The following is a 12,758-nucleotide window of genomic DNA, read 5'->3' as shown; positions in this document are numbered from 1 at the left end:
CTTGTTGTTAATATTTTTTTGTGTAACTTAGTTCTGCATAAAACATTTAAGTGTAATTTCATGAGAATTTATGAGGGCATGTGTAGGGGTTGGGTAAGGAAACTGGTGGCGAGTAACCCTTAAGGCCAGGCTAGTAGCTTAGGACTTGAAATTTTGAGCCCTGGTCTAAAGTGTAGAAAATGAAAACAACCAATTACATTTCTGTTTACTGTAGTCTGTTCTAACAAGAGATTAGTTATAACTAGTTGCTTTGGATTTGGAAACCTTACAGTGATAGCTTCTAAAAGCTAAGTTCCCCTATGTGCCAATATACCATTAATGTACCTAGGTTGCAGAAAAATAAAAGCTTTCTTTAATTTTGAGAACAAGGCCTTTCCTTAGCCCTTGCTGTATTTCTTACAACGCCTTATTGAGTCCTGACATTAGATGTAGGACAGAGAAACCAGTAAGACACGGGAAAGAGTTTACCAGCTAACCTCATTAGCACACATCCTTCACCCATCAACCAAGTTTTCACAGCATCCTTGGCATTTTTCGACACCTGTATTTGCCTGGCTTCCCAAGCATCCCTTCAAATGGGGTCAGGCCACATGCTAAGCTTCCTGAGGCCACATGCAGCCCACGGGACACCCCTGATGTAGTGCAAGAGCTTGCCTGATTGGATAAATTACGTGTCCTCCTATTATATAGTTTTGGTAAATATAAAGGAAGTTGCACAGAGATTGTATTATCTAATTGTATAGTGTATGGCCACATTTACACAGCTAAAATTATCTAGTTCCACTTTTGGTGTCATAAATTGTTAACGATACACCAAACACAGAAGCAAACACACATTTTGCCACATGAAAAAATGGGTGAGAAACGCAGAAGTAAAAATGTGCAATTAGCACCATGCCAAAATGTCCCATGTGCTATTTTGCCACATGTAGCACAGCCCATTAAAATAAATGGGCTGCCCTATGTGTGTCACTGGAAAAAACTAGCCAAAAAACATGCACTCCCACTACTCTAGATGTGAATGGGGCTTGAATAGAATTTGGTGCATTTAAAAAAAACAGTGAGACTCCATTCAAATCTGTGTTCTTTTGAACGCATGGGAAGCCACACAGAAAATTCACACTTTGCCATGTGTTTTACAAACACGCTGCAAATAAATGCACCAAAAACTGCAGTGATGCACCTTGCGCCACTTTAAAAAAAGCTCTGGATCTTCTCTGGGGTGACTTGTTGTGTGTACGGCAGCTCATTCAAGTGAATGGGCTGCCCTGTGCATGACTAGTGAAAATGCTCCAAAACATCCAAAACAAACGCATGCAGGAATGTGAGTTTTCGCTACGTGGAGATGTGAAGTAGGCCTGACAACCAAGTGTCTTCATCCACTCCCTCCTATGTACTTGTATAAAGATTGCCATGCACTATGTGATCTGATTGTACAATCTCTGTGCCATTTCCTTTAGCTTAACCAGAACTATGGAATAGGATGACTCACCTGACCAATCCATCCAATTTATATCAAATCAGACAGGACCTTGTACTACATAGCTGACAGCAAATCTAAAGGAGATTGTACAATCAGATTGTATAGGAAGTGGTTAGAATGTGGTATTGTAATGAGGGAGGTGTGGTCCAGAGTGTGAACATACCCTATCACACCCTCTTCTGTGATGCCACATTGAAGTGAAGGGTTCTGGGAAATGACCTAACAGGAAGTGAATGCTGAGACCATCTACAGGAAGTGATGGAATCTGAAAATCAGTTCAAACATTTAAATAAACTGATAAGTCTTTACACCTCCTGGGGACAAGGTAAGTGAGAGAGAAGCGCATTGGATAGCTGGACCAGAAATGGCATTGAAAAACACTTCTATTTATTATGAAAAGTGAAATTCTGCCCAAAAAGGTGAACTTATTCTTTAACATTATGTCATTAAATATGGCTGCAATTTTTGTAAGGGAACCGTTTATTTTATGGTTATGCATTTTAGGTGTAAACTAACAAAAACAAGTGTGATAATGTTTTTCTTTAAATAATGACAAATTGATTATCTTTAAGCACATCATTATAAGCTAGTTATCCTTAACACCCGAAATAGATGGCTGATAAGCATTTCCCAGAGGGAGGAAATTTTCCAACTAATAATGACCATGTCCGGAAGATTCTAGTCAGTTCACAGATCTAATCTCTCTAACACCGTTTTAATTGGAAATTCCATAACCCGAAAGAGCACTTTCTTAAGTAGATTCATTTTATGAGCAAGACTGTCTTTTGCTGTTTTAGAAGACATGTTGTAAAGTAAAGATAATGTGCAATTTTGTAGAAATAATAATAATAATAATAATATCAAAAGTCAAAGGTTTATGTACAAAACCTAAAATCACACGTTAAGGTCACTGTCAACATAAATGGTTTAGTTGTGCTTTGAGCAATAGAATAATTGCAATAAAAGAGACAGACCAATCATGTTCCTTAAGGTAAAACTGCTACTGTTCACACCATAAGGGGACTGGATGTTGTTTTTATGCAGAAGAAAGGATATGTTCAGCACAACATTTATCCTTGGGAAGGAATTGTATGTGGTGTATAACACTGGATTGGCTGTCCTGTATAATTTAGCTATTGTTCGCAGGAACTGTCCTGAAACAGCAAAGTCATTGCACTTGACTTACAAACCTGTTGCAGATAAGTGACATTCAAGTGTATGAACTGACTCTTTGCTGCAAATCGGTAAAGGAGGTGATGTAATGTGCATACTTGATCATTAGAGGAGAAATGATCAGTTTGTTGTGCATTCTAAAGATGTCCTCTTCACTATCCAAATATCTATCACTCTGCTAGGGGTACCTTTCATCTACCTGTACAGAACTCTTACCTTCCTCAGCAATACTGCACTGGTTGCTGAGCGGAGCCTGACTGCATTGGTAGCAAGCCTCATTCTACAGCTAGTGCTGCACAATAAGAAAGCACCAATACAGTTCATACTGTTCCACTCAATGCTTCCTTATTATCTGTTTTAATCTGCATATTCATTGTTACATGTATCCACTCTGCTTATTTCTCACGTCATCTAAATGTGTATTGCTGTTAGCCAAGTGTTTCCATAATTGACTCGTACTTCTTTGAAGTACTCATTACAACAGTGTTTTCTGAACTCCATGTTCATTGCCTTAGACGTGTGCTGTGTATTTTGTGTGACAAGGTTATTGAACCTTGTTTGCCAAGTTCATGTCTGAACCTAGAATGTCAAAGGGGTCAAGGTGTTTGCAATGTCAGGGCAGTTCCAGAGGACAAGCATTATTCAGTAGCCCTTATGCCGCATACACACGATCAAACAATCGGGTGGAAAAGTCCGGCAAACTCAAGTCCGCCAGACAATCCCCCCTTGTGTAGCCTCCGGCAGACTTTTTTTACCCGAAAGTACGGCGGAAAGTAGTTTTGCACTCCAATCTTCCCGCCAGACTTGCAATTCAGCGGACAATCCGGCCGTACTTTTGAAATGAACGGACTTTTCCCGCCCGGAGAAAAGTCCGCTCATTTTGAGCGGGTCTCCAGGTAGGTGGGGCCCGCGAAGGAGACGTCGCTGACCCTGCCACCTGGTATGGACTGGTATGGACTTAAAGGGGAAACCCAACGCCGAAAAAAATCAGCATGGGGTACCCCCAGGTCCACATCAGACCCATGTCCGAGCACGCTACCCCATACTCATTCACATAGGGTGGGGGGCCGGTATCCGGGGGCCCCCTTATTAAAGGGGGCTCCTGGATTCCGATAAGCCCCCCGCCCGCAGACCCCGACAACCAACAGCCAGGGTTGTCGGGAAGAGGCCCTTGTCCTCATCAACATGGGGACAAGGTGCTTTGGGGCCTGGTACGGCTCAGGAGCGGGGATGCTCGCTTGTGATCCCCCTTTCCTGGCCGGCCGAGTAGCGTGCTCGGACAAGGGTTTGATGTGGACCTGGGGGGACCCCCATGCCAATTTTTCCGGCGTTGGGGTTCCCCTTTAAGTCCATACCAGGTGGCGGGGTCAGCGACGTCTCCTTCGCGGGCCCCGCCTACCAGGAGACGCGCTCGAAATGAGCGGACTTTCCTCCGCGTGTGTGGGCGAGTCCGTTCATTTCAAAAGTATGGCGGATAGTACGGCGGACTTAGTACGCCGTATTAGTCCGCTGAAAAAGTGCCGTGTGTGGGCAAGTAGCCCGTTCGGAAAGTCGGACGGACAGTCCGGCGGGAAGTCCGCCAGACTAAGTCCGCCGGATTGTCGGCTATGTGTGTACGCGGCATTATGGGAGTAGGGCTATGTTGTAACTTAAAAATGAATTGCACATGCATTTTTTTCTTTCTAGGGACCACAGGTAAATTAAATTGATTAATTTGTTTGAATGATATTTCAGTCTAAATGGTAGCAATTCATGAGAATTTACATAGTTAGTAAAGTTGAATAAAGACACCAGTCCATCCATTTCAACCTGAGTGAGTGTGGGTGCGTGTCTACATTTGTCCCTATTTATTTAAGGTACCCATATAGTGGCGTCAATTTATGAAGCACTCCACACATACATCACACACTCACATCGGTCCCTACCCTCAAGCAGCCCACAATCCAAGGTCTCCAACTCACATTCATATACTAGGGCCAATTTTGGACAGAAGCCAATTAAACTACCAAAAACTATTGAACATCTTAAGTTCCTGATAATGTTTATCACAATCCTTCATGCCGCTGTGCATATGCTTTGTCTTTTTTTGCACCTGGTTGCCATTTGCCATAGTTTTTTCCATATAAAAACATCACAAGAGTGTATAGATCACTGTTTTCCTCCCCACATTCTGCACTGGTTTTATAACTTAAGGCCTGTACACATGATATGAAAATCTAAAGTAAAATGTCATCCGATGAACAATCTGCCGATTTTCTGATCATTAGTATGGTGCTTTTAACAGCCGATTCTAAATTTGCGGATGACAAAAACGTACGATTTTCGTTTAATTAGTACAGTTTTTGTCCGAAAAAAAATTGTGAGAGCAAGACTATGCATGCTCATAAATTAAAGAACACATACAAACCAATCCAACACATTACATCACTTCTGAAGTTGTATGAGAATTTTCGTAAGTTGAGTAACCTCTTCACTTTCGATATGAGATCAGCATGCAACAAACATTTGTGTGTACCTGACTTTAATGTTGCTCAGTGTCAGCATCAGACCATGCAACAGTGTGTTGAGGGCTTCTGTGTTCTGATTTACTAGCATACTATCATCAAACTACATCAGAATTATAGACAATACCACTGTTCACTACTAATAATTCTCTCTTCTTCACATTCATTGGGCCTTTTTTATATGTGACTAAAATGTGATACCACCTAGAAAAAACTATAAAAGCAAAATCATCACAGAAAAAAATATCACCTTGTGGACCAAAAATTGAAAACTTTAATGTGTTATTATGATTTTAACACAATTATAAACCTGTTCCAATAGGTGAAAAAGGTATTTCGAGTGCTATGATTGTTTAAGCTGTATCACCTCGCACATGCCATATCTGCTTGCCAGACTCTGGGATTTTAGGATGTTTGCTTGCTCTAATCACAAAGAAACACTCAGAGATCCTTATTTGACAACAAACCTTCAAAATCTTCCATTTGGCACAAAATATACATCATCTAGTTCTAACACTGCAATTTAAAACCACAATCAACTAAATTTAGTCTATTCACCACATGATATTTACAGCGGGAAGATATTAAAATTGGGCACATACCATACCACTGTATTCTAAATAGTGTGCTTTCCTAGCTTCTTGGTTACCATGCTTAACCTCAAAATCAAATTGAATCAATTGATGTCCTATCCCATAGTGAGTACAATTGCTTGGATAGTACACTTGTACAAGCTTGCCAGCAGCATAGCCAGGAGGATTGAACAAGGATGATGATCGTTAAACAGATGAAACACTTACTTACGGTTCTACGCTAGCTCTAGATAATTTCCGATGCCCATTTTTGTTCCAGACACACCAGTACTGGATCCAAATTTCCCAGATACAAAGTGACACTAATTGCAGTATGTGCGTTTACTTGCCAGAAACTCCGATGTGATTAAATTCACAGAGAACGCTGTGACTGCACCATGCAGCCATTTGGACTGCACTTTAAAAAGAGTGTACGCTGATAAAAGTTTACTTTGTTTCACATTGTGCTCCCTGCAAACATCTTTTTGATCTTTACAAAGTGGCAGCCACTTTAGGAATTCATTAGTAGGCTGTTCAAACACATTTAGAGATAAATAATGAACTCCATGCTCCAAAAACTCAGATTAATCAGAATGCTGATAAACAAATAAAAGTATAATAATGAATTAACAGACAGTAAAACACTGTCTACTGTCTCCAAATTATGTTAATGCATTCAATACCCCAATATCCAACACTCAGTTTATCTAGTACAAATAGAGATGAAGGAATACAACGTTTTAACAGGTACCAAACATTAAAAGCAGTCTTTTTGTTAATCTAAAACTATATAGTTTATATGCTTATAAAAGTGTTCTGCCTGGGCATTATGGGAGTATCACATACTTTTTCATGTAAAAGAATTCACAAAGGTGTATTTTAACTTTTTTTTATTACTGTTTGTCTTTAGTTTTACTTTAAAGATTTATTTATGACTACATTTTACAGCATTCATAATAATATTGTCCTGCTGTAAGCTGCATTCAGTCTTGAACATCTGTCCCTAACCACAGCTATACGTTCTGTGTGAACAGCAGCTCAGCTATTTAACTGGTTAAGGACCAGCCACCGCAGTTGTACGGCAATGTGGCTGCTTCCCGCGAATCGCCACCATTGTACGTCGACTCGTAGACAGCAATTTGTGGGCATGCACCCACTGGCCAGCGGGAGAGCCATTCAGCGGGATGGGGCAGACTCGATGTCCGCCGGCCAGCTGCGACTTTTCCCCGCAGTAACAGAACGAGGATCTGCCCGCTTAAGCAAGGCAAATCTCCGTTCTGATAGGGGAGATCATATCGGTCCTGTCTTTCTGCTATGCAGGAAGATGATTCTGTGTATTTCTCCAGTCACACAGTCCCCCATACAGTTAGTAAACACATTGAGTGAACACATTTCTCCCCTAAAGTTAACCAATTCCCTGCCAGTGTCATTAGTACAATAACAGTGTATATTTTTAGCAATGGTGACCAATGTAATTGTAGTAATGTCACCGGTTTCCAAAAGAGTGTAAAAAATGCCAGTTAGATGTCCGATCTGTCTGCCGCAATGTCATAGTCCCATAAAAAAAATCACGGTTTAGTGCCATTTCCAGTAAAAAAAAAATGCCATAAATCTATCCTCTATTTTGTAGACCAGATAACTTTTGTGCAAATCAATCAATGTACGCTTTTTGTGATTTTTTTTTACCAAAAATATGTAAAAGAATATATATTGGCCTAAACTGATGACAAACATTTTTTTTTTTTTTTTTTACTTTTTTTGTTTGATATTTATTATAGCAAAAATAAAATTGTTTTTTTTTTTTTTTCAAAATTGTCGCTCTTTTTTTGCAAAAAATAAAAACCGCACAGATGATCAAATACCACCAAAAGAAAGCTTTTTTGTGGGAAAAAAAGGACAATTGTCAGTTAAAGTAAAGCAGTGGCATATCGCAAACAATGGCCTGGTCATTAAGGGGAAAAAAATCTTCCAGTCCTTAAGTGGTTAAATTAATGGTGGGCTGACAGATGTTACTGGGTGTGCATGTAGCCATGCACAGAGTGGATAGCAGCAGTTAGGGACAAATGTCCGAGACTGAATGCAGCTGGCTGTGTGACAATATTATTACAAAAGCTGTAAAGTGTAGTGATCATCAGATGCCCAGTCATTCTAGCAACAAGGGTCCACTGATTCTTGCCACTAAAATTTGGTGGCCGCATGTAATCAACTGTGTAATTGTGGCATGAAGATTTTGTTTTTCCATTCCTTTCAGTGTGCACTGATCATTTGTCTGTGGACTTGCACCACTCTATTAATCTTGTCTGTTAATTGGCTGTCAACATCAGTTGGGGTTGATTTACTGAAACTGGAGAGAGCAAAATCTGGTGAATAGTCAATCGACTTTTAACTTCAGTTTGTTCAATTATACTTTGAAAAAAAAAAAACTGGAAGCTGATTGGTTTCTATGGAGAGCTGCACTAGGTTTTTCACTCTCCAGGTTTAGTAAATCAACCCCTCGGTGACAATGGTCACCAGAACAAATATAAATGGTAAATTAACCTAGTGAGGACACAAACAACAATAGAAACTTGACAGAGGGTCTGATCCTCCCCTACTCCATCTAAAAAAAAGTTTAGGTTTCTATTGTTAGGCTCCATTGTTGAGATTTCTCCTTGCCTCCTGTCACTTTGATAACAGGAGAAACAGTGATACTGTAAGTGACACTGAGACAGGACCTAGACAACAGAGCTTCAAACTCATCTCTACTCCATGAAACAAAAATGCCTCCTGTGTGTAGATCGCCATCGTGTACTATCCCTATGACACCCTGGGGTTGATTTACTTAAGTTGGAGATTACAAAATCAGGCTCACTTCCAGGTTTCATTGCCAAAGCTTAATTGAAGCTGGGGTTAAAAGCTGATTGGTTTCTATGGTTCTATTGGTTCTATTGGTTTCTATGCAGACGTGAGCCTCATTTTGCACTCTCCAGCTTTAGTAAATAAACCCTCTGTCACTTAGGCAAGAGGTGAGATAGAATTTCTCTACTTTTTTGTATTGACATTGAGGTTTGTATATAGTTTAGACCAACAACCTAAAACAATTCACGTGATTTCAAATCTCACGTGGCCAAAAGGAAATATATGATCAGTTCCCACAGCCTATATAGACTTAGATAAATATATATATATATATATATATATATATATATATATATATATATATATATATATATATATTTAAATAGATAACAAGTTATATTGGCAAAGTGTATCATTTAACTAAATGTGAAAAAAAGACAGGGATATTTTAAAGTAGAAATACTAATAGTAACATAAATCCACATTACAATGAACTTTTCCCATAACTAGACTAATGAAAGATAGTGTCCCCACTGCCACCAGCAAGCTTTGCCTTTATCTTTTAAAATTGTACTTGAAAAGCAAGCAATACTAGGTACACAGGACAGCAAATCGTTTTTCCTATATGCTAGCTTTTGAAAATAAGTGCTTATATAAACGTTTCTAGGCCATACAGCAACAGTGATATAGTATTGATTCTGAAAAATGAATACTCATAATTGACAATTCCATTTCATCCAAATGTTTACTGAAAAACAAATAGTAAGGCTCACCTAGTCTGTGGAAAACGTAATGATCTTTCTGTAAGTTATCCGTTCCAGCCAGCATAAACAGCCTAGAAAGAAAAAGAAATATATAAGGATGATGGAAATACATTTGAATGCATATAAGATGTTGATATGTACAATTCCTATCTGCTTGTCATATCTTTCATGCACTGACATAGTTACAGAGCTAGGCTACATAAAGGTAAAGGTTTGCCAGGGTAAACATATTCACTGAGAAAATAAAACATATGGGGGCGTGGCTACCGTGCAGCTGTATGGAAGCCTGAACACACAGCTCCGCTCCAGCAACGGGAACCAGCCACTTTTGGGACAACACTGCTAGCCCATACAGCCACCACCGCCTGTCTAAAAGTGCTGCCTCATCCACAGGATGACCCACAAAAGTAAATAAGTGGCTCAGCCAATGAAATTGAAAGATTTCTTCACGCCGATGGGCTGTGATCCTCACCAAAATGGTGCTGGTGTGGGGGACAGCTCTCCATCTCCCTCCAGGGGCTCCTGATCTGCCGCATCGAGCCTGGGATTGCATGCAGGCGCCACTCATACATCTCCTGATGCCTCAACCCCTCTTTCCTGCAGCCCAGCAAAATCAAATCCACGCATGGCTGAAGACATGCTACAGGTGAGCACATGTCAGGACTCCATGGAGTACACAAGGGAACTCGTGGATCCCTTCACTACATTCCCCACCACAGCAAAGCCACTCTTAAGGACATGCTTGTCTCCCTTCACAGCTCCATGGATGCTGACATGTTACAGTGTATGAATAATTTTAACGCTGGGAGAAAGGATGGATCATATAGAGAAAAAAAAATGGGGGACTTTGCATCCTCACACAACATCTTGATTGTTGCCCATAATGATCACTCTGAAGACATAACATGGGTCAAAGCCAAGGTGGCGGACTTTGAGGATAGGTCCAGGAGGAACAAGGTTAAGATTCAGGGGGGTCCCTGAAGTTATACTTCCCGCACAACTACAACAATACGCTCATGACCTCATAAAACTGTTCCTACCCTCCATACCTGAGTCTGAAATGCTTGTTGATCGCATTCATAGACTACCAAAACCACCCCATCTCCCCGACAACATACCCTGAGATGTCCTGATGCGGGTACATTTCTATCATACTAAGGAGCAACTCATGTCTGCTTTCCGCAAAAAACAGCAACCTCCAGAACAATTTGCACATATCCAACTATATGCATATATTTCACAATTTACGATGCAGAAACGTAAATCCCTACTGCTTGTGACCAAGGGCCTACGTAATCACAATATCCCATACAGATGGGAATATCCCGCAAAGCTAACGGTCACACACGAGGGCAATATCACAGTTATTGCATGTGTGGAGGATGGTCTAGCACTACTACACTCCTTAGACATACTTCCTGACCAAACAACGGAAGGCCCTTCTCCCTCAGCAATGCTGTATACCCAGTATGACTGGCAAACAGTGTCGAATCAGAAAAGCAACAAAAAACAGAACTCATAATCACCAATTCACAGAAATTATGATTGTCTAAATTTTTTGAGGTTCCTGAAGCACTCTGGAGTATGCAGTGCACACTTTTCCCTCCTGAGTTATGGGCAGCTGTTCTGCCTTCAGATTCAAGTTTGAATCCATCTTTTTATTGAACTATTTGCTTTTATGTGGTTTGACTTTGTTTTTTCTCCCTACCCTATTTTTTCTCCCCTATTACCAGTCTGACCTTCATGAGGACTGTCTTACTTCCACCAAAATGGGAATGAAAAGTCTACTCTACTCTGTCTTCTACCAGAGACCTACTGCAACCACCACCATCACTCCGCACCACCACATCTAAGGTACTGTCAACACCCTCACTTACCCCACACATATGGCTCTTAATAGTTTATTTCCATGTAAATGGCCTCAACTACCCGGCCAAAAGAACCTTGGTCTGGAGAGAGGCTGATGTCCTCTGCATTCAGGAGACTCATTTCTCAGCCAGCAATACTCCCTACTTCCAGCACAAAAAATTCCCTCACATCTTTTTGGCCTCAGCCCCTACAAAATAGAAGGGAGTTCTCATCCCCATTAGGGACTCCGTGGCCTTCAACCTGATAGAAACCCACATCGACCCAGCAGGGCGATATCTCATTCTTGTGGGAGAACTTAAAAATAAACCTTTCACCATTGTGAACCTATATGCACCTAACTCCCATCAAATCCACTTCTTGAAAAGGCTATACTGCAAAATTGCCACTATCCAAAAAGGATCTTTGGTGATATGTGGAGATTACAATATAACAGCTGACTATACAATAGACACCACCTCCAGTGCTAAACGTCCACCACCTATGCTACAACCTTTACTAAACTCGGAAGACGTCTATGATGCATGGAGGTGCCAACGAAGGAGACTATACCTTCCACTTACTCTAGTCATAATTCATACTCTAGAATTGATTTGAAACTAGTTGATAAGTTACTTTTACAGGCTGTGTCCTCCTTCACCATACACAACATCACATGGTGAGACCACACACCTGTGTCCATAATGGTGGTGGAGGGGCAAGTCCTGCCTATAAATGGCGGGGCTAATTCTCATATATTTCAAATGTCTCCTCATGCTACTAACATTGCAAACAACCTATCTGAGTTTTTTGCTATGAATTCTCACTCTGTATCTGACCCTGCAATGTTGTGGTGTGCGCACAAAGCCTTTATTAGAGGGATCATTTTACAAATCTGTTCACGGGAGAAGAGGCAGAGGACCCAAAAACTGAATGAACTCCTCAATGATATTAAAACATTAGAGGCCAAAAACAGCACTAATGCACACTTAGCTCAAAAACTCTCCCAACATCGCTCTGATCCCAGGCTCCTACTCATGGAACAATATGACAAACACATCCAATCACTTAAATTGTCCCACTATTCCTATGGTAATCGTGCTGGTAAATTTCTTGCCCACAGACTCAAAACAGCTCAATCTCATACCTAATTCACTCGTCAGAAAATAAAAAAAATATTCAAACCCAAAGAAATAGCCAACTCCTTTGTCGACTATTATTTCTAGTTTATAATATGGAGAAAGATTCTAACATACCCCCAACCAACTGATGAATGTATACAAGCCTTTTTGACAAACATTAAACTCCCCTCCCTTTCACAAGCACGACTTATTTCCCTCAACACACCCATCACGGAACCTGAGATCAAAAATGTGATAAGGACTCTACCATTGGGCAAATCCCCAGGTCCTGATGGACTACCAAATGACTACTACAAAACCTTTCAAAATAGTTTAGCTCCAACCTTACAGTCGATTTATGCAGCTGCAATGTCCCCTGCCTCGTTTAAATAAGACCCCATATCTCACCTCTAGGCTGGGAAGCCTAAAATAAAAAAAAAATAAAAAAACGATCACGG

At 40.5% G+C, this 12,758-nt stretch overlaps 1 protein-coding gene across 3 annotated transcripts in view; it reads right to left on the bottom strand.

Annotated features, from left to right (window-relative positions):
- LINGO2 (leucine rich repeat and Ig domain containing 2) overlaps window positions 1-12,758 on the bottom strand; it is a 2,286,714-nt gene that overhangs the window by 506,396 nt on the left and 1,767,560 nt on the right. For all 3 annotated transcript variants that reach the window (XM_077475131.1, XM_077475129.1, XM_077475130.1), the window contains exon 8: window positions 9,344-9,405. The gene's annotated coding sequence lies outside the window, so the exon portion shown is untranslated. The remainder of the gene's footprint in view (window positions 1-9,343; window positions 9,406-12,758) is intronic.

This window comes from Lithobates pipiens, unplaced genomic scaffold (assembly GCF_037356315.1).
Source record: "Lithobates pipiens isolate NorthernLeopardFrog02 unplaced genomic scaffold, aLitPip1_a1.2 Scaffold_13, whole genome shotgun sequence".
Taxonomy (NCBI): domain Eukaryota; kingdom Metazoa; phylum Chordata; class Amphibia; order Anura; family Ranidae; genus Lithobates; species Lithobates pipiens.
Note: the sequence above shows the minus strand (reverse complement) of the source record. Positions and strands in the feature narration are given on the sequence as shown.